The 18,105-nt window shown below is 47.3% G+C and overlaps 1 long non-coding RNA gene across 1 annotated transcript in view; it reads left to right on the forward strand.

Moving 5' to 3' along the window:
* The first annotated feature begins 267 nt into the window (after positions 1 to 267).
* The window catches only part of LOC109027389 (uncharacterized), a 105,031-nt gene continuing 87,193 nt past the window's right edge, over positions 268 to 18,105 (forward strand). Inside the window, exon 1 of the long non-coding RNA XR_002006583.3 lies at positions 268 to 610. This is a non-coding gene — a long non-coding RNA (uncharacterized lncRNA). The remainder of the gene's footprint in view (positions 611 to 18,105) is intronic.

The following is an 18,105-nucleotide window of genomic DNA, read 5'->3' on the forward strand; positions in this document are numbered from 1 at the left end:
CTGCATTTGCGGGTCCTCAGTATTTTGGCTGTCTCCTCTCGGGGGCTTCCAATTTGACGACGAATCTGAACAGGCTGTTAACAGCCGCAGCCAGGCTAGTGGAAAACTCGCCGGATCTGAAGCTGGGCCCCCCCCTTTCACCGCCCTAGGAAGACCTCGACAATCCCCGCAGCTTTTATCAGCACACAAGATCGGCGCTGAGCACCACAACTCCAATCACCGCTAGAGAAGCTGGGTCCAGAGGAGTTGGAGGCAGCGCAGAACCTTGGGAGGGCCTGCACCTGCTGAGCATGCACGCGGCAGGCTCACCTGAAGCCCGAAGGTGAGCCCGCACAACGCACGCACATAAGCACGCACGCGCACGCACGGAGGCTCGCTGGAAGCTTGGAGGCGAGCCTGCACGATGCTCGCACATGAGCGAGCACGCACGCGTACACACGAGGCACGCAGGTGGGCATGCGTGCGTTAGGTGTACCTGTACACTTGCTGCCCCCCTGATGATTTGCTCAACAGTGTCTGCAATTGGCAGCCAGAAGGAGTCCGCAAGAAGCAGGAGGGTTCGGACCTGAGACCGGGCCACAGGAGGAAGGCCAGGATCCGGAAGCGCAAGGTGAGTGCAGGGGAAAACAGCCTGAGCAGGTCTTGAGCCAGCTTCCTGCTGCCTGGGGCAATGATGGCGTCAGGCCTGTGGAAATGAGCGCCAGGTTTGAATACTCAAGGACAGTAAAGCCAATTAAACAAGTGGGTGCCCCTCTCTCCTTTTCTGATTAGGCCTCTCAGGCCTTGCGCCGTCTGGTCCTAGGATGCCTCTTCAGTCTCTTTCTCACTACTTTTATCCTCACACTCTCAGCTCTGGTCGTGTGCCCTGCCTTGGGGCAGACACCTCCTGGACTGCACCCTGGAATGAATGTCTGAAGCCTAGCCCTGCCCTCTGGAAAGAACAGCCAGCTGTCCCACAGTGGCCTTACTGACACTGCCCTGCGCCTTCTGTTGGGAGCCCACCTAGTCTCCTGCAGGTGCGGAGCTGGTGCACAGCTGGCCAGGCCAGGCAGTGGGAGACTCAGGCTCTGCAGGCCTCCTTTTCCTTTGAGGCCAAAGATGGGCTGTGGTCAGCACATGTTGGATGTGCCTCATAGGGGCTTAGTGAACTGGCAATAATAATAGTGCTACAAAATGAAAAAGTAGTAATACCTTATATTTTGTGCTTTCAAATTTGAAAAGCCCTTTCATTAATATTATGAAAGTGTAATGCTTGCAACCTTTTAAGGTTAATGGTATCCACCCATCTTCTTATTCCCATTTTACAGATGAGGAAACTGAGTCACAGAAAAGTTATGCAACTTGCTCAGGTCACTGAACCTTTTTTTTTTTAATCATTCTGATTTGTAAGTGCCTCTATGGTTAAATTGGGGTAGCGAATAAAAGGACAACCACCGCAAAAATGGTACATGGGCAGTGCCTTGTCCAAAAGCGAGGGTCTCCAGGTTCTTCTGAAAGCATCTCAGACAAGAGAAGGCCACTCCTGGGCCCTGAGGGCTACTACCAGCCTGGTTTATAAGTTGCATGCTAAATGAGACCTGAGCTATTGGGGCTGGGGTGGAGGCCAAGGACCACCTGAGAGACAAAGCTGGGCGTTGCAGCAACACAGGTATAACACAGGTTATTACCTCAGCAACACAGGTTATTACCATGGCCACTTCACCAAACTGTAGTGATGTCTCAGCAGATCTTGCAGATCCTTAACACTGTGATGATTAGTGTCCCCATCTCCTGCCTCCTGTGTCTCCAGGCAGAGAGGAGGCTTCAATTCAACCATTTTGAACAGGGTGATACTACCAGCCGAGGGGCAACTAGCATTTTGCACACTGGATAAAGGATGCCCAATACCCTGCCATTCCTGAGACTGTCCTGCAAAATGAAGAATTGTCCTGTGCCCTACACAACTGTCAAATTACTAACTGGACAATTCTGGAGGTGAAAAACCTGACTTTATCATCTTATACCAGCACTTAATACAGATTATTTTTTGCACGGTTTTAGAAAACATTGAATGCATGCAACCAGTATGTAAATTAAGATTGTACTTTAACAGTGTTCACAATATAGGAAAGCATTGTATCTGACAGCAATGCTGCATGTAGTTTTGGAATCCCTGTATGACCCACCTTGTCACTCTGCATTGATGATGTTGCTGGCACCGGGAGTCCGTTCAGCGGTGCGGTGCTGTGCTGCATCAGGGCTTCCGAAGTAGCCATGCCCACACATTTACATATGGCAATACACATTAATTTATCATAAGTTGCCCTTTTTACAGTTAAGATGTTTGACCTTTTAAAATTATGAGTATAATATATTACCTTTTATTTCAGGATAATAAGGGAGTATTATGATATATTTGTAACAGAATAGAGGCATTGAGTTTGAGAATCACTGCTCTGAGCAAATGGCAGTTTCCTTTTTTCCTAGAAATCATAGGATTTCAGGGTTAGAGGAGACCTTGAGTGTCACTCAGTCATTTCCCCACTCCATCTAGTACTCAAATCCCTGCAGTTTGAGGACCAAGGACCTTCACACACCTCTGTTTCCTTCCTCCTATGATGTGACCCTTTGGAGTTCCCAGGATGGAACCAAGTGGGAAATGGGCCTGAAGGACCAAGGGCCCAGGCTCAGTGAGCTTCACCAGATCTTGGCAGGTGGTATTATAGATATTGGGATCCAAGAGTCATTCAAGATCTCATCCACTTAAAGAGGTTGGCATCAGCTCAATGGAAAACCTAGACCTGCATTGCAGGAGGAAATACTCTACCCTCAGAGGCTCAGTCCATATCAGGGACCCCCAGAAATGCCAGGCTGGTGGACAAACAAACTGTATCTCAGAACATACCCTGGTGCTGGAGTTCTGAATGACTCCATGGCATCTGATTCTCAAGAAGCACTGGGCTAGGTGGAAAGAAGTAAATAGATGGGCTGGGATCATTGGGAAACTAGAGGCAACTAAGTGAAGGTGTCTCCTCTTGGCAGGTTATTCCAGGATCAAGCTTCGATGACTTCATATTCTTGGATGAAGGGGCTGTGTCATGTCAGAAGGGCTGGCTTAGTGAGCTTCAGCCAGGGCGAGCCCCAGTGCCTTTGCTGACTCAGTGTCCCAAAGCTGCCTTGACAGGAGACGGACCTGAGAGGCAGAATGCTGGATTAAACCACCTGCAACCATGCTCAAATCTTTCCCCCATCTTTCTTCTCCACTGCCCTCACTACCCAATGAATTTGCCACTCAGTTGTTCCTTCCCATGCCCTATGCCCTTTCCACTGGAGGCTGGACAGCTATACTCCACCTACTTCCCTCCAGCCCCCCTGGACTGACACAGAGCCCTCTGTCTTCCTGTGGAATGCAGTAGCAATTCTGAGCATGGTGCTGGACAAGAAGTCCAGCTCCCCTCATAAACTTTTTATAGCTTAGGAAAATAAACATGTGGTTTAAGGTCTTTGCATAGGCGGTGCTCGCGGAGTTTGAGCTTGCTTTACAGAACTACGAAAGAAAATATTGGTAGAGCTAAGAAATTTCTGAGCCAGCCAAGGGACAGTAGTCCAGAAATCTTGGGGAGGGTTTGATGGTTCAGGCAATAAAGAGAGAAGTCATCTACCTAGCTGTTATCTCGCTCTGTCCTGCTAAGAATCTGCCTGCCTGAGTGATGCAGCCAGGCTCCCTTGTTCCCTGGGGCAAGGAACCAGTAGAGGGATAGGGAATCACAGTGTTTCCCAGCTGCAAGGGCCTTTGGAGATGGTTTTACAGATGAGGAAGCAGGGTCCAGAGAAAGGAAGTGATCTGCTGGGAACCACTGTACTTTTCACACAAGCAACTTTCCAGGCATCTGCTATGTGCTGTCCACAGGATGGCGAGGGGGTAAGGAGACCACTTAATGCATGTGTGCCAGCTGCAGGGCAGCAGCAGGGGTTCAGGGGCCATTTGTAAGGTTTACTTCCTGGCTTTGTGGAAGAGAAGAGACCCTTGAAGAAGGAAGAATGACTATGAGGTTTTCAGTTGGAGCAGTGGGTAGTAAGAATAAAAATAATATCAGTATTGCTCTTGTTATCATTTATTAGACATTTACTCTGTAGGACCTGCTGTCACCCCACTGAATCCTCAGAACCCTGAGAGGCTCATATTAAAGTCCTCAGTTTGCAGTTAAGAAAAACTGCAGCTCAAGGGGGTTGAGTCATTTGCCCACAATCACCCAGCTGGTAAATGCAGAGCCAGAATTAAACCCATGTTGCCTGACCCCTGAAGCCTGGACGCCTGCTCAAATAGCTTGCTTGAACAGGTGATGGGAAAGCAGACAAGAAGAGTGGGTTAGGCCGGGCTAAATTTGAGGATCCCATGGAACAGTCAGGCAGAAATACAGGTCCAGGTTGGAGATGGGCATCAGAGAGGGATACGTGGATTGGGGTCACCTGCTAAAGGGATATTGAAGCATGTCTGTTTCCTGCCAAAGTCTCTCTTTGGGACACTGAAACTCTGTGTGTAGAGAGGGGTGCAGGAGGACCAGGTGGAAACCTGGGGCAGTTAGTGGTTACAGGCAGGCAGAAGGCACCTGGGGCTCTGTTTACAATGGGCAGGTCTATGCAATCCCACCCCCAAAGTCTGAAGAAGCTGAGAGGCTGAAGAAAGAGGCTGACAAATCCAGTTTCTTAGAAACATTTAATAGAGACTTAAGAAAAGAAACCATGTTTATGTCTCAGGTGGCAGTGAGAGGAGATGGTGGATCCACGTGTCATTACCCTCCACGTGTCATTACCTCCAGGGGAGGAGTGGTTCAGAAGGGAAGTGTAGGACAGTTGAAGTATGATAACATCAAGCAACCTTGATGTTAACCTGACCTAAGGGCAGGATTTATAGTAAGTACTTGCTCTTACACAAGGAACAATGGATATGCTGGAAATCTTAGAGGCCGTCCCAGAACTGGGGATAATCAGAAGTCAACATGGTGGGTAGCTTCCAAGATGGAGTTGCTTTGGCCTCCACAGGCTCTAAAGGCGGCTCTGGCCTTACTTGCGGCAGAGGAGAAGCCACACCACAGCAGAATGTTCCTGGCCTAGAGGCTGATACTATAACTCCCTAGTGAGAAAAAACAATCCCCATGGACGACAAGGACATGGAGGACAGGTACATGTTCCTCTCCTACTATGCCTTCCAGGCACACTCATTCTCTCCAGGCCAGGACAGCAGCATCTGAATCAACCCTGCAGGTAGGCATTCCATTCAAACCCAGCATTTTCCTCTTCTAGGAACTTATTCTGAAGACATAATGAGGGATGCATATGAGGATATGTATCACAGCATTACTTCTATTTGTGAAAAATCACAGATCATATAAATATCCCACAGGAAAGGATAGATTACATCATTAAATACATGCTGATAGTAAAATCAAATTGTAGATTAATATTTATGGCCAACATTTTTGACATATTATTACATTTTAACTGGCAGGCTACAAACAGTATGACAATTTTTTGTAATGAAAAGAATGGCTATGTGTACATATTTCATAGGAAAACACTAAGTGTGCATGCCAGGAGGTGAAGAGGATTCTTTTCGGGTTGAGGAATTGTGTGAGTGGGTTTTCCCTTTTTTCTTTTTTCAGATATTGCAAGGTTGGTTTGTTTTTACGTCAAGTATATATTAGGTTTGTAATTTGAAAAAAGAATTCTTTATGTAAGGGTTACTCATGAATAATATTAGCAAATGCTTGCCTGGTGCTTATTTTATGCCAACCTCTGTTCTGAGTGCTTTTCATGGATTAAGTGATTTAACCCTCACGAGAATTTAGACGTGGGAACCGTGGCTCAGGAGGGCTGGGCAGGTTGCCCAGGTCAGCAGAGTTGGTATGTGGCAGAGCTAGAATCTGAAGCCAAGCCATCTCCCAACAGGGTCCATGCAATTAACCACTGCACCACATTATTACTCCCCAGTGGAAAAAGACAATCCCCATGGCCAACAAGGACATGCGTGGAAATGCATGTGTTCCTCTCCTGCTATTGGTAGCAGAGGTTCCCTTGATACACCTTGATCCCAAGTGCTCCATGATGGTAGTGCTCAGGTACTATATTCAGTGAATGAATGCAAGTGACAGGTTCCACTTGTCCCCCAAGATCTGAAAAGACAGTCCAGCTTTTGCTAGATTTTGAGCATGACCATGATGGGACTCAAGGAACCTTCCCTCCCTAACTTGGCAGTGGGTGACTTGACTTCCTCACATGCTCTGGAGGATGGTTTTCCACTGAGAAACCTGTCCTGTCTTCCACTTTTCTGGGAGAGTAGAGGATGGCTCAGGGTATCATGGCTCTATCCCCTCGAGGGGGGCAGAGGGGATTCACCAGCTGTGGTAGGTCATTGCTTTGTGGCATTCAATGAACTATATCTCTTAGAAGTCACACTTTTGTGTGGTCTCTCCTGCATTGACTCTGGAGTTTGCCATGTGGCTTTCTTTGGCCAAAAGGATATTAACAAGCATGATCCAAGCCGTGGCTTTACAAGTGCTTGCGCACTAGGCTTGTCTTCTTAGAACAGTTCCTCTTGGAACCCAGCCACCCTGCTGCTAAAAGGAAGTCCAGACTAGGCCAGTGGATAATGCAGGGAACATGGGAGAGAAGCTCTGGAGGATAAGAGGCCATCTTGGACATTCCAGCTTCAAACAAGCTTCCAGATGAATGCAGCTGCTAAATGAGCCCTGCCAAACCACCCAGCTGAATCCAGTCAACACAGATTCATGAGAAATCATTAATCGTTGTTATAAGCCACTAAATTGGTAGTTTGTTCTGCAGCCACAGGTAACTGAAATACTAGTCTTCTTTTCCTGGACACGCCTGAAAACAGATCCATATATACTTATTAAGTACCCACTGTGTGCCCAGCCCTCTTCTAGGCACTATGGGATAATCATGAAAGGATTCTAAGAAATGAGAATCTGAGGAGACAAGACTGCTACAGGAAGTAAATCTGAAGAAGAATTATGGCTAAACTGCTGCATAGTAAGGAAAGGCGACTGATTTCCCCAACCCAGCCCCCAACATTTCACCTCACAGCAAAGCTGTTGTGGCTGATAAATTTGGCAAACAGGGGTGGCATTGTTGGATACATTGATCTTTTACTTTATTACGATGATGGTTTTGGGCACCTCGGGCCCCCAGCTTTGTTAAATGCTGTTCCTATGGCAAGACAGTATCCCCCATGCACTTAAAAGGGGAACCATTTGTGTGGACCTTCAGATCAAAGAAGGTAGATGAGATGGAGAATTGAGTGGCCTACTCAGCCGATGGACTGTGACACACCATCATTACTCTTTAATGGGTGGGAGGGGGTCTTGCTAGTGCATCTGCTTGGCTCTGGCTAGGACTGGCCTGCTCACAACTTCATGAATATTCAGTTGCTCCATGAAGGTCCACTGCCTAGAACATTGGAGCAACCCGGAGGGTCATCTGGTCTGATGTTCTCACTGTTGAAAGGAGGAAACTGAGGCCCAGAGGTGAGAAGGGCTTGCTGGAGGGCACACAAGATTTATAGCTCCTCCATCACTGGCGTTGGTGTTAGCCACAGCTCAGCTGTGGTTTGCAGATCCTCTGAGACCCCAAATCCCATGCTCTTTCTCTTACTGCCCTCCACCCTCCTGCTCAGGGCTTGCTTTGGTGGCCAAGCAACCAGGGAACTGAGAAAGTCCACCCAGTTGCAACAAGGCTATATACATTAACCTCTGCTTCAGACAGTATACATGAAACTGCAAAAGTGTGCAGAGACACAGTTCCACTTAAAGCATTTAAAGGTGTCCTGAGGGGAGTGCTTGGGAAAGCAGGCAGACAGCCCATCATTTCACTTTCTCTCTTAGTTTGATTTTCAATGTGGGTTTTGCTTCTAAGGGGCCGTACCTCATACTGCACACTTGAAGGAATGCCAGTTGTGCTTGAAACCCTACACATTCCTGAGCAGCCCCGTTTCCCATCTGGGCCAGTGCAGGTGGATGGCAGGACCCCTGGCCTCAGGAGCCTTGCTGCTGACACTGGCCCTGAGAAGCCTGTTCATAGGGCCTTGTGGAACTGGCCGCTTCTTTTCTTTGTTTATTGATTTTTTTTCACTGAGACCAGATGAGGAGAGCCAAGACTATGGGTAAATTCCACGAATCAAAGATACATCTGGAATCTGCTGGGGAGCCTGGGAGGCTGTTCAAGCCAAGGCATCATCATTTCTCAAATTGGGAAAACACAGGCATGGAGGGGCAAAGGGGTTTTCCCAAGGCCTGGGGCTGGTGGGCTCGATGCCAGGAGAAGACTCAGGGGCAATGCTTTCGGCTGGAGGACAGGATGAGTCAGGCCCCCAAGGTGTTTTCCCCACATGGTTTCAGTTCTTAGGTCAGGGTCTTGGCACCTGAAGGAAAGCCTGGTCTAGGCCATGTGGAAATCCCGAGCTGCTGCAGCATCTCACTCCGATCGGGCATGTCTGGGAGGCAGCAGGTTGCCAATAAGTGATTTACAGCATGTTCCCTGATGTTTTACATTTTCATCATTTCATGTTGCAGTCCTATCTCCAGTAATGGTATCTGCAAAGGAGTGCAGCTCCCAGCCTGCTATCTGCAGGAGCCCGAGTGGGGAAGCCTGGGTAGTCTCAGGTCCTCAGCCTTGATTTTCACTGTGTGACTGTGGTGTCTCAGGACTCTGCGACCCAGGATCGTCATTGTGACCACCTTCCTAGTCTTCACTGCTTCCTTTACACCTCAACTCTGAGGACCTGCTCTGAGCTGCACACGGTTCTGGGCTCTAGGAATGGCGGAGGACTTGGGTGCCATGAGAGCACCAGGTAGTAGCTCCAGCTCAGCCTCCCCTAACCCTGACTCAAACAAAACCATCAGATGCATCCCCTACCACTATCTATCTGTCTGAGGATTCTCAGAACCTTTCCACTGGTGGGAATGTAAAGTGATGCAGCCCTGCGGAAAGAAGTTTGGCCATTCCTCAAAAGTATATTATATAGAATTACTATATGACCTGGCAACTCCCCTCTTAGGCATATGCCCAAAAGAATTGAAAGCAAGGACTCAAACAAATACTTGGGCGTACATGCTTATAGGAGCATTATTCACACTAGCCAAAGGTGGGCACAGTTGTCCATCAGCAGATGAATGGCTACACAAGGTGTAGTATATACATACAATGAAATACTATTCAGCCATAAAAAGGAATGGAATTCTGATACATGCAACAACATGGGTGAACTTCAGAAACATGCTAAGTTTCTAAGCCAAGCTAACATGCTAAGAAGCCAGACACTGAAGGTCACATTGTATGGTTCTGCTTATATGAAACATCTGGAAAGAGACAGAAAGCACATCAGTGACTGCCAGGGCCTGGGAGGAGGAGAACTTGGGAGTGATTGCTTCGTGGGCATGAGTTTTCCCTTTGGGGTGAAGAAAATGTTCTGCACCTAAATAGAGGCAGCAGATGCACGACACTGTGAATGTACTAAGTGCTACTGAATTGTGTTTAAAATGGTTAATTTTATATTATGTGAATTTCACCTCTAAGAATTTTTTTTTCTTTTTTTCTTTTCTTTTTTTTGAGACCAAGTCTCACTCTGTCACCCAGACTGGAGTGCAGTGGTGCAATCTTGGCTCACTGCAACCTCCGCCTCCTGGGTTCAAGTGATTCTCCTGCCTCAGCCTCCCAAGTAGCTGGGACTACAGGTGCCCGACACCACACCACACCTGGCTAATTTTCGTATTTTTAGTAGAGATGGGGTTTTGCCATGTTGGCCAGGCTGGTCTTGAACTCCTGACCTCATGTGATCTGCCCACCTCAGCCTCCCAAAGTGCTGGGATTACAGGTATGAGCCAACGTGCCTGGCCTAAGAAAAAATTTTAATTAAAACTTGCCACTGCCTACAAATCTCACAGCACCCTGATGTCACATATATCAGCCGCAACTCCACCTGCTAACCCAGAGCTCCAGATTCCCGACATGAGGTAGTAGGTGAGACTGTTGAGGCAGGAATTTGAAGATTGGCCTGCAGTGGGGCCGCGTGCGGGTCAGGGGGTTGGCACGGGGGCCTCTCTTAGCCAGTGAGTGCACTAGAGGCCTCCCAGCACAGGCATCACACCTCAGATCAATTTTGTCCTGTCTCCCTATCCCCATGCTCACTGTAACACTCATAATGTGCTTTGCTGCACCTGGTGGGAGGAGTTAACGATATGTAATAGTGGTAGCTGAGAATTGTGGGGGCTAACATGGCTTCAAAACACTCCCTTTGTCACTGATTGGGAAGTAATGAGAGGTCTAGATCTTTAGCTTGGGCTTCCAAACTCAATGGATGGGCTCAGTTAACTCCCAGCATCACTCCCACCCCTCCGGGAGGACACTCCACTACTCTGGCACTCTCTTGAAGACTCAGATTATTACTTCCTTCACACCAGAGCACCACTCTTCTGTGAAGACTCTTTGGCCCAGCCTCCAGTTTTCCCTTGCTTGCCTGAACTCCTGAGGTCACTGTCTGGGCCTCTTCCCTGGTGTTTATTCTAACTGTGTGTGCATGTAGGTCAGTCATATGAAAGTTTGTCATTTTGGTAGTTAATATCAGCCCTACTTTGTATTTGCTTTAAGAGGAAGTGAAATACATTCATGCATTTATTTTGTCTTTTGTACTTGGCTGGGATTCTGTAATTAATACTTGCTGTTTAAATGTAGACTGGCTGTACGTGGCTCCCTCGAATCTGACACTAGCATTTCCTCTTGGGCTTGTCACAGGTGATCTGACCTGGGCCTGTCCCCGGACTGATGGCGGCAGCGTTGTTAGCGGGAAAGCAGGTGGAGCAGGAGGCTCTGTGGGATTGGGATGTGGACAGTGGGAGATGCCAGGGGCACCCCAGTCTTACCCTGAGAATGGTAAGCCCTTCTCAGCAGGGCTCCTGGCCTTCCCTGGCCAGGCCAGTCCTCAAAAGATACCAGCCAGTCCCTGAAGGAACCCCCTACCCCTCAAGTGCTGCTTTCCAGGAGGGCTGAGAGCAGAGGACCCTGTCTTGGCTTCTCCTGCGCTGCTGTAGAAGGTCCCCATATTTCCTTCTTTAGATTCTTATATATGCTTCCTGTGACTTTAGGCTTTGGCTTTGGAGCAATGAGGCCTCAGTGTGAAAACTAACAGGGTAAAAAGATGGGGCCTGGCAGAAGGTGGCACATCTGGAGCCTGAGAATGAGCCAATCCCCCGGGGATCTTGTGCAGTGCAGTGCACTTCTGTAGTGCAGTTTTGAAATTGCCTTTCTGACTCAAAGGAAAGCCCTTTGGCCTCCATGTGAGAGCAATGCTGATGATTCTTTGCCCTTCTTTGGCTCTGATATGGGCGGGGGATGGGGAGTGTGTGGATGTGAAGCAGTAGGGAGAACAGGCCAGCAGAATAAACAGACAGTGTCAGCCCAGGCCTGGGGTTGTCACTGGAGGAAGGGTTGTACCCTGGGGAGAGGATCATGGGGGTGCCCAGTGACAAGGAGAGAGGTTGGCTCAGGAGGAAGGAGACTGAGAACAAAGAAAGCGAACATCCACACACAGAGAGAAAGGGAACGTGTGGGGGCAGGGCGAGAACACAGAGACCAGCCTCCCCCTTCCCCACCCTCCTCTCCGCCCCCAGACACTGACGTTCTCAGGCTGCCCTTTCACATATGGGCCTAATTCAGGTAGAGTGAAATCTTGCATTGCTCCGGGTAAAAATTATTGCTTTGGATAATGAAATCTTTGTCATTGGAAACTTTAAAAGAAAAAAATGCCCTTCAAGCCGTGACTTATGGGCAGTGTGGTGATGGAAACGAATTCATCATCCCATTTCCCGCACTGGAATGGGAGGACAAGGTTGATTCATAGCTGGGCCGCGTGCGGCTGGTCCCGCGGGCAGGGTGGCGGCCGGGCCTGCTGAGGAGCCAGCAGGGGAAGCTCCAGCCGAGCGCTGGGGCTGTGGGAGCGGAGTGATAAGCGGCTGGTTGGCACGCTCTGGTCTCAGGTTTTCCTGAGAATTTGCCTGAGCTGTCAAAACATTTTAGGGCTGTGCAGAGACTGTGTGCCTCAACAGAAAAATCCCATAATGGCTCTATGAAACAAGCTGTATTTTTTTCTTTAAACTCTAAAACTCATACCCATAAAAAAATCTCCCAGCCAAAGCCATTTGACCAGCACGAGTGAACAGTATGGCTGTGAATCTCTCTGACTATGGCACCTTTCATCTGAGAAGTACAATGTGCTTTCAATTTTATATTTCATTGATGTTCTGGCCTCCCCACAGGGTAGACAAAGGGAACACATCATTGAATGTGTTTGATAGAAGTGGAGTTCAGCCACAGCCAGTGATCCTGAGCGTGTTGCACATGGAACCAGGAGCCTCCAGTCCCTAGCTCAGGGTCTGGGCCTCATCCCCAGGCCTCTAGCCAGTAGTCCACCTCCAGGCCCTGTGTTCCTTCCATTTCATGACAAGGGTTTGGCCACCTGGAGTCAGGGTCCTGACATCTTTATAGGGCAGAATTGTTTTTGTTTCCCTAAAGCCTAAAGGTCAGTGAGCATGAGAGGTTGTAGAAAGGCTGAAGGGAATTCCTGGGCAGACTTGGGGTAGAGGACCTCCAAAGGACCAGGGCAGACTGGTCTGCCAGTTTGGAGACCCACCAGGTAGGGTAGCAGGATCTGGCTTGGACTCCTGTCAGGTGACATCTGGTCCAGTTGTCATTCCTTCCACAGCAATTCTTCATGGGGAAATGGAGTAGAAAAGCTGCCACTGAGGTGGTTGGGCTGTGGAGAGAGGGTTATTGGTATGGGCAAGAGATGGCTTTTGCTGGTGTTCAGACTCTGCCGCCTCCTTCACTTTGCCAGATATTTGTATGTGAGTGCTGGCTGACCTAGGCACTGGGGATTTGGGAAAACAGGACAGATACATTCCACTTTCACGTTTAGGGCATGGGGGAGACAATAAGTAATAAACAAATGAGAAAATTTCAAGTAAGTTCCAAGAAGAAAATATGACAGAGTGAGGAGAGGGAGAGGGCCTGGGGGCTTCTTTGGATTAGGAGGTCAGCAAGGCTTTTGCAAGAAGTCCCCTAAACTTAGTCCCAAAGACAAGATGGGGCCTGCTGTACTGAAACCTAGTGGGAGAGTATTCCAGAACAGCGGCAGAGTCCCTGAGGTGGGAACAGACACACAATTTACCAGCCCCCAGCAGCTGAATATTCTCCCAGAACCCACATGGCACGTGGGAGACTAGGAAGCAGACGTGTGGAGTTTGCATTCTGGCTGCCTGTTTACTTACTAACTGTGGGGCTTTGAGCAAGTCACTCAACCACTGAGACCCTCAGCTTCCTTATCTGTGAAGTAAAAGGATGACTCTCTCTGGGGCTTACTGTGTGTATCAGAAATGATGTAATGTAAAAGGCTTTAGCACTGCTCCTGGCACCCAGGATTAGTAGCTTTGCTTTATGGCTAAAGGCGCCTTCTAGCCCTCCCAGCTCTGCCTGGTTTCTCATTCCTCATTGCCTGCGAGCAAAAGCCCAGCCTTCTGTGCCAGCCCCTCACACCCTGGCGGTCTCGGTCCAGCCACCTAACATAGGCTCCCTAGAACTCAGGATTGCCTGTTCTCAGGACTCCAAACACCACTGCTTCTGGAACTTTGACAAGGCAGTGGCACGCTCGCTTCCTGCCTGGGTCATGAAGATCCCCTCTCAGAACCACCTGCCCCTCTTGCAGCAGACCCCTCCTGCAGGCCAAGACCTCAGCCAAATCAGAGGCAGCCCAGAAGGAAAGGCAACTTTCTGTGAAGACAGATCCCAGTGCAATTCCAACTCTTCCTCTTGCTATGTGATCTTGACTGATTTATTTAAACTACTGAGTCCAGTTGGCCTCATCTGTAAAATAATGGTACTTTCAGAGGTAGGAAATTACTATTTTACCACAACCAGTACCAGTTTCACATGGGAAAGGAATGATCTTAGTTTAGTAAAATGCACAGTAGGTGGGAGGCTGAGGCGGGTGGATCATGAGGTCAGGAGATCGAGACCATCCTGGCTAACACGGTGAAACCCCGTCTCTACTAAAAATACAAAAAATTAGCCGGGCATGGTGGCGGGCGCCTGTAGTCCCAGCTACTCGGGAGGCTGAGGCAGGAGAATGGCGTGAACCCAGGAGGCGGAGGTTGTGGTGAGCCGAGATAGTGCCACTGCAGTCCAGCCTGGGTGAAAGAGTGAGACTCCATCTCAAAAAAATAAAAAAAAAAAAAAATGCACAGTAGGACATGAGGGTGGGAGGGGCCTCTAGGGGAGGCTGGAGTAAGAAGAGGACTAGGGAACCATCCTAGTCTGCATGAGAAGGGACCAGAATTGGTAGTGGGCTCGGGGAGGGGATTAGAGAAGAGAGGGCTGCAGCAACCAGGAACTGAGGCAGAAGGGTAGGAAATGCCCAGGGGCTTCCTAAGTACTTAAGTCCACTTTTAATTTTCCCTGCATCTTGGAGTGAGATGCACGTTTCCAGCTATTGCCCCTAAATCTTCAGAAAAATCTCTACATCCAACTTCCATGCCTGCTTGTACTCAGAAGCTTGGGGATCAGGGAAAGTTTCTGGGTCTGTGCTGGGAGGTGTCATAGGAAGAGACACAAAATGAAGAAGAAGGATAATTCAGCAGAATTCTGAAATCAGAGCCAGAAGAGGATAGAAGAAGCACCAATCTCTGAGAATTCCCAGAAGTCTTGGTGAGGGCACTGCATATGCCAGGGGGAGGGGTTCAAGACAATCAGGTCTAGATCTTAAGGGACAGATGACCCCGGCTGACACCAGGGTTGGGCCACTTTTTAAGGCACTGGAGGAGAGTCAGCAGCTTCTGTGGGTATTTGTATTCAAAGGGCTCTCTTACAAGACATTCACGGACATTACCCTAGCTGGGGGACTTGGCCCCCTGGTGGTCTCTCTTACCTGGCTTGGGTCAGAGGGTAGGGTTTAGGTGATTTGCTTCCTGAAAGCATGGGGATGCCTAGCTGGTTCCTTAATGCCTTCTGATGCCTCTGTGTTCCCAGTGCAGCCCTGAGGTGTGGGACCAAGCCTCAGAAAACAAATCACATGCACTGAAGCAATTTCTGCTTTGAGTGCTGGTCTGCTCTCCAGACCCACTGGTTATTTGAGTGAGCCAGCGAATGAGTGAAGAGCTGCTCAGGAATTCCATGCTGTCCAAGTGGTTGGAGTGATGCAGCCAGCTTCCAAGAGTGAGCTGAGTCCCCTTCGCCTTAACAGCTGCAAGGATGCGGGGAGTGTTGGTGGAAGAGTGGTGCATCTTTGCACAGAAATTCAGGTTCTAGGCTTGGGCTTAGAGGGAAGCCAGATATTCAGGCCTATCCTTGGCCATCCTGGTAACCAGTACTCTTGGAGGTCCTCCACCTCCCTAGGAGGGCTGCTGGTTCTACTCATGAGGGGAACTCCACAAGCTCCTTTGGATGGGGCTCCTTCCTTCTCTCTACCCTCTCCTCTACTGCGTGATCCCATTAAGCTGCTCTGGCTCCTGGAAGGCAAAGTCCAGGAAATTCATCGTCTCTAAGCAGACTTTAACCCCAGCCTGTACCACAAGGCTCCCCAGAGGTGCAGGAGCACAGAGAAGCTTCCCACTTGGAACAGAGGGAAAAATACAGCATGAATTCATGTCTCAATGAATTATCCTGCAATCATCTTCATATAAATCACCTCAAATGGCTCAGATGTAGGGGGCTGGTGCAAGTTTGTGTTGCCACAAGAAAGCTTTCCTGGGACATTTGGGAGCCCAGCTCTTTGAACCCAGGATTTAGAGAGGAATTGTAAGCTATATCCCTGGAGACCCCAGCCTCCTTCCTCAGCACTGTCACCTGTGAATGCCACTTCCTTACTCCAAAAAGGCTTCTAGTCCCTGTTGTCTGTTGACCTAAAAGGTAAAGAAGCTGAGGCAAAATTAATATAAGTAGAAAGTTTATTTGGGCCAGGCCTGAGGATTACAACCCAGCAGTATAGATTCAAGTTGTCCTGAGTATACTGTCTAATTAGCAGCAGTTACAAATGGGAAGGAAGAGGCCATTCCTGAGTTGTTTACCAAGACTTTACCTTAAAATAATATAAGCTATTGACTATACATTGTTAAGCTATAGACTGGGTTATAGTTTCTGGTGGAGCATTATTAGGTTACTTTGTAGCTACTAGTGGCAATAGCAAGCAGTTTTAAGAGATGAATACACATCTTAAAAATGGGGTGGGGGAGTAGGATGTGATTGTGGCTATAGTTTCATGCCTCTCTGGGTCTGATAATTTAAAAGGATTTGCGTTTCTCAGATAAATTTTCTTTTATTTTCTCATTTCCCCCTTTTGATCAGAAATATTTCTTCTTGAAAGCATTGATGATCAAAATCTGAGTGTCAAGGTGTCCCTCATTGCTGGGAAGGCTCAATCTTAGGGTAGTCCTGTCAAAGTCATTGATCTATAGCTGCTGTCACTTGTTAAATCATCTCTAGTCTGTAGGGTACCATGAATTTGGTTTTCTTAGAAGTAGTAAAACAATGAGAGATATATAGTAGAAATATAATATGCACAAGGACTATAATAAAGAAGAAAATGTGTATGCCAAAATTTTAAATAAATCTATTCCATTGGGGAAGTCAGTTAAACGCATCATGAAGAAAATTAAAGCCTGGTCCTTTTTTAGAGACTTGTATCCGGGAAGTAGTTCAGGATGTAGTCCAAATTGTAGGAAGATAATAAAAACTCAGAAAAATGGACAGGGCTAGAGTCTAATAACAGGTGTACTGTAGTTTTCTTCTGAAACATAATTTTTTTCTGTTTTCAGCCTCCATTTTTACCAAAGATAAATCTTAGTAGGACCAATTTATTTGTAAAATAAGTTTTAATGTTATACTTGGTCTGATTACTTGCATAAAGTGCAAGAAAAATGATTGGCCAAATAGGCTCTTTTAGGTTGACTTTGCTGGAACTTTCATAAGGAATTTTGGATTACACTGTTAAAAGTTTTGAGGTTAGGAAATCAAGCCAAGGATTCACCACTAGACTGCCATTGTAATACCTGTAGGAATTGGTAAATTCGTCTCTTCACAAGGTCCCCAAAATATCTTGAGGTTCCCAAACCTGTCTAAAAGTGACATTCTTTACTTACCACAAGGACAGAAATCTTGAAGGGGAACTGTGTAAGATAAGGTTTCAGGCCAGTCTTTCCAAGAGGCTTTTTATCAGCTCTATAAAGTCAACCTCAATTCCTCAAAGCAGTCTGATCATCTCTGAAAATATACCATTCCAGTCAAAGTCTGGCTAAAAACACCACCACCACCAAACAATGTCTTCAGTTGTGTCCTGTTACAGAAAACAGATTCTTATTGAACTAGTGCAGATTACTAGATTGCCATGAAATAAGAATACCCATGAATAATTTCCAAATTTGGGGGAAACAAAGTAGAGAGAAAGGCAAATGTTTCGATTTTGCTTATAAAGATATATTACCCAATTGCTATAACCTATAAATAGCTCAAAAGAAAAACGTATTTTTGACTCTGGAAAACAAAATATAAAAAAAATCAGCAATGTTTGAAATAAAAAGTCTTAAAAATCATTTCAGTTCTTTATCAGTTTAGTGACATGTAATTAATTCTTGTTCTGCTTGATGTTGGGTTAGCAATCTTCATGAACACATTAGTTTATTGAGTTTTGAAAATTTTTACTTAGTCCAATGGTATGATCTCTGAAGTTATTAGATGTCTGTACTCAAGAGTACTTGTCAGGGTCCCTTTTCATGAATTTCTTTGAAGAAAAAGCAAATTTTGGATTGTAGCAAATTTAAAAAAAATTTTATTATTGTACTTCAAGTTCTGGGATACATGTGCAGAATGTGCAGGTTTGTTACATAGGTATACATGTGCCATGGTGGTTTGCTGCACCCATCAACTCATCATCTACATTAGGTATATCACCTAATGCTATCCTCCCCTAGCCCCCATCCCCCGACAGGCCCTGGTGTGTGATGTTCTCCTCCCTGTGTCCACATGTTCTCATTGTTCACCTCCAACTTATGAGTGAGAATATGCGGTGTT

Source organism: Gorilla gorilla, chromosome 5, assembly GCF_029281585.2.
Source record: "Gorilla gorilla gorilla isolate KB3781 chromosome 5, NHGRI_mGorGor1-v2.1_pri, whole genome shotgun sequence".
Lineage (NCBI taxonomy): Eukaryota > Metazoa > Chordata > Mammalia > Primates > Hominidae > Gorilla > Gorilla gorilla.